Genomic DNA, 4,746 nt, shown 5'->3' with positions numbered 1-4,746 from the left:
CAGTGTGAATGATACGGGGCATGAGAGGGGAAAGGTGATTAGCTAGCATCTTAGCAAAAAGCTTGATGTCTACATTAAGGAGGGAGATTGGGCGAAAATTAGGACAACAGGTAGGGTCCCTCCCCGGTTTGGGGAGAACCGTAACTAGGGCAGAAAGGGATTGACGTGTGAAAGGAGTATCTGCACCCAGACTGTTGAAGACTCTGAGTAGGAGGGGAGAAACCTGATCCTTACACAGCTTATAAAAGCGGGGAGTGAAACCATCTGGGCCGGGGGATTTGCCTGATGGGGCCGTCTGGATCGCTAGAGACAGCTCCTCTTCAGTAAAGGGGGAGTCCAACACCTCCCTATCCGAGCTCGATATCGAGGGGAGGGCCGTGTTGCATACATAGTCCCGAATTTTAAGAAGGGTCGAATCAGGGCCAACCGAGTCGCTAGGGCCCGCAAGGTTGTAGAGAGATTGGTAATATGTGCGAAAAGACTCCGCAATGTCGGTGGGATTGTGTAAGGGGCGACCCGAGCTATCTCTCAGAAAAGGAATATACGTCTTAGCCACCCGGGGATGCAATTTTTTAGCGAGCAGTCGGCCACATTTATTTGCAAATTCGTAAAAATGCTTCCGCTGTCTATCGCGATTCGCCATATACCTTTCATCTAGGTAAGAGCGCAACTCCTCTCGGGCATTGAGAAGCTCAGTGGATAAAGAGGTCGTGGGGGTACGCTTATGCGCAAGTTCAAGAGCATGTATCTTCGCCAAGCGGTAGGAAATCCAGATTGAGCGCTCCTTTGATAAAGCCGTGTTTGATAAAGATTCCCCGAAGGACACAATTGAGGGCCTCCCATTTTGTCAGAAGGGGAGTAGGGTCGTGGGCATGAGTGAGCTCGAACTCCTGAATGGTTGAGAAGATGTCAGTCCGGCAGGAAGCATCTTTGAGGAGGGAATCGTTAAGGCGCCAGGTGAAAGGACGGGAGACAAGTCCGGGGATCAAAAAGGACACAAAGACAGGAGCATGGTCCGACCAAAGCATGGACCCTATACGGGCCGTGGGGGACCAGGACAGTGTATGGTGACTGACTAAGAAAAAATCAAGACGGCCGTACGAGCCATGGGCAGGGGAGTGGTACGTGTAATCACGCCCCTGGGGGTGGAGGACCAGACATCTACGAGACGGAGAGAGTGTAACTGGGCTTTAAGTCTGCGTAATTGGGAGGGGGCTTTGGGCAAGCATGGGGGGGGGGAAGAGTCTACAGAAGGGTCAAGTACAAAATTGAAGTCGCCCCCCAGGATCACCACCCCCTCGCTGAAGTCCGCCAATTTACTCAATAGGGACCGACAGTAAGCCATCTGCCGCTGATTGGGAAGATAACACCCCGCGATAGTCACAACAGAGCTGCCAATACGTAATTTCAGAAAAACATACCTGCCCTCCGGATCAAGAACCGAGCCCAGTACCTTATGTTGAAGAGAGCGGTGAAGAGCAATAGAGACACCCTTCGACTTCGCCGAGGGGTTGGCGCTGTGGAACCACGTCGGGTAATGACGGTCATGCATAGCTGGAATATGGTCTTTCCGGAAATGAGTTTCCTGCAAAATTAATATGTGAGAATGAGATTTGTGAGATTGATATAACACCTGGTGCCGTTTCTGAGGGGTATTGAGGCCCCTGGCATTCAAAGAGCATAATGTAACCGAGGCCATAGTGCCACAACCCTGGAGGAAGGATGGGACGAGGAGAGCTCACAAAGAGGACCAGAAACAGAAGGAAGGCTTGACACAAAAGGAAAAGACAAGGGGGAGAGGAGTAAAAGAACAAAGGCAAGGGACAAGGAAGACAACACACAAAACACAACAGAAACCACGAAGTGGGGGGAGGAGAAGTCCTCCCTAGAAAAAGTGGGGAGAGGTGATCAACGCACCAAGAATCACATTAACAACTAACACGAGGACCCCGGGAGGGAAGAAGCCAGGTAAGAACAGACCGGCTCCCCCCGAAGACCCCGCGCCACAATAAAGAAAAGGATAACAGATAAATGAACATACAGTAGACCGGCCAGGCCTAGAACTCAGTGGGAGGAGAATCAGCAAAAAAAGGAAGGAGAAAATCGAATCAATCAAACAAAGTACAACAATAGCAAAAGCAACCCAACAAGGGGGATAAATCCATCTCAGGGCGGTAGGGCAGCTCGCCCAGTGGGGCCATCATCAGAAGCTCTGTCCGGGGGTCGCTGGCGGGGCCGTGCCCTCCTCTGAGGAATCGGGCGTAGATAAGGAGCAGGGGCTCCGCCGGGAGCAGGCCAGCTAGGAATGTCCACTGGAGGGAGGTGAAGGGCCAACATGAATGATGGGATCTCAGCAGGATGATGAAGGGTGAGAAGTTGACCATCTCTCCGGACCTGCAGACGGAAAGGGAAGCCCCAAGAGTAGGCGATGTTGTTGCGCACTAGGACATCCAGGAGGGGCTTCAGGGCCTTACGCTTGGCCAGGGTAATACGGGAAAGGTCAGGTAGGAGCTGTATCGGCTGACCCTGGAAGAGGACTGGAGCAGAGTCTCTAGCTTTGCGAAGGATTTGCTCTTTAAGCTGATAACGGTGCACTCGGCAGATGACGACTCTCGGATTGTCCTGAGAGGGAGTGCGGGGGCCCAGTGCCCTGTGTGCGCGATCCAATTCTAGGGGAGAATCCGGGGAGGCACCCAGCAGGGAATTGAAAATGGAGCAGAGGGTACCTTCCAGGTGTCGAGGTTCAACCGACTCCGGAAGGCCACGCACTCGGATGTTGTTGCGCCTGTTTCGGTTCTCCAAATCATCCAAGGCGTCAGAGAGTCGCTGCAGTTGGTGGGAGTGTGTCTGCAGAACCACATCGTGGAAGTCCACCAGGGCCGAAGTAGTAGATGAAGAAGCCTCAACCGCAGCCATATGCTCCAGGCGTTTAACAGAGGAAGAAACAGCAGCCAGCTCAGCCTTGTAGGACCGTTCCAGTCTAGCAACATAAGATTCCATGTCCGCTTTGGTCGGGATGGAGCTGATAGTAGCACTGAGACGACGTAGCTCACTCAAGGCATCACCTAAGGGGGCCCCAGGTACAGCAGTCATAGATACAGCAGGATGACAGATTGTGGAGGGACCCAAAAGTGAACCAGCAGGAAAGCCAACAGAAGACCCTACAAAACTCACAGGTGAGGTAGAAGGACCAGCAGCATGCCACGGGGGCAGGGAGGCCTGAGGGGTCTGTGCAGGTTGGGTCACAGAGTGCTCATGTTGAGAGACCTGTACAGCAGGGGAGCTCAGGGTAGCCTGTTGTGGGGCCTGCATAGGGGAGGCAGGAAGAGAGGGCCAGTCCAAATCAGAGGCAAGCACAGGGCCCTGGGGGGAGGGAGAGACACGTCCATGCACAGTACCTGGGGAAGAGGAAGCAGCCGGAGGAGTGCAGAGGAGTGAATCTTCTAAAGCTGGAGGCGGGGGGCTGGAAGCCAAGGAGGACGGAGGAGAGCTGCTGGCAATCTCCTGTTGTGGCGTCAGGGCTGAGGCAGAGCCGGGCGGCAGGTTCCGGGACTCCACACACGTGGCGGGCGCCATCTTGACAAACCCGCCGGCAGCAGCAGACGGGCCGAAAAGCCGGTGCCCCGCTTGGATCTCCCCATGAATGAAGTCCGCGGCAGGCCGGTCCGTGGTATATGCGGCACGGGGTAAGTCTCGGGCGGGAGCCGATGTGAAGCACGTCTCTACTCGTGCATCGCCAGGCCACGCCCCAGGTCTTCCTTTTATGCTCCCCGGCCCCTTCTGCTCCAAGTGCACAGGACATCATAGCAGTGTGCAAGAGCAGGGTGAAGAGTCTGTCCAGGAAACAGACAAGTACTGTAAGTAAACAGTTCTTAAGATCTAAAACATTGCAATGTTCGATGAATACATTACTTCTATTCATTGGCTACCTGGATGATTTTGTAATTTTTTTTTTGGTGTATACATCTGAAGTAAAAGCGCAAGGAAATTTTTGAAGTCTCTATTTCCATTCATTTTGTAACAAATCACCTTGAGTCAACCTGTTTGTACAGTATGGACAATCTAGACATGGAATTAACCCTTCTCATACAAGTAGCCAAAATTTCATGGTATGATGATGCCTGCTTGATAAGCAACATGCTCTGGGAAAGGAAGAATAGTGCCAGTAGGAACTCTCAGGAGGCTATAAGATATGTTATTTGTTGTGTATTAGAGATAGAACATTGGGACAGATTTTAGGGACAGTATTATTTTTGCAAATATTGTATTGAGGAGATATTGTTAGTCCCAAGTAATCTTCAGGTATATGTAGCCTTCACTATAGACCTAAAATAAGGGTATCTATTCCCCCTTCTATTTTTACCTCCCCCTATTTAGCCTATGTTGTGTAAAACCTATTGTAATTTATTTAACATATCTCCCTATAAGAGCACAGTAGCAGAATTTTAGATATTTTAACCTTTTTTTTCTTTGATGTCCAGTGTGATTTCTATTTTATGCTATATTTGAGTTGTGTATCTCAATACATGTCCAGTAGATGCACTAATAAAATGACCTGTTTCATCACATAATACGGCAGGACATTGTATAGCGCTATAGTGTATAACAAAGAACACTTGGAGGCGCTTTATAAAATTATACAATCAAAGTAAAATACCAGATAGTACTGGGGAAGATCAGGAGTCGTAGCCTTTCCAGTACAGATTCTGGACAGACTACATGATAAAGAGTATAAGAATGAAAGAA

This window comes from Leptodactylus fuscus, chromosome 1, assembly GCF_031893055.1.
Source record: "Leptodactylus fuscus isolate aLepFus1 chromosome 1, aLepFus1.hap2, whole genome shotgun sequence".
Classification (NCBI taxonomy): Eukaryota; Metazoa; Chordata; class Amphibia; order Anura; family Leptodactylidae; genus Leptodactylus; species Leptodactylus fuscus.
This window is presented reverse-complemented; position numbering follows the sequence as displayed.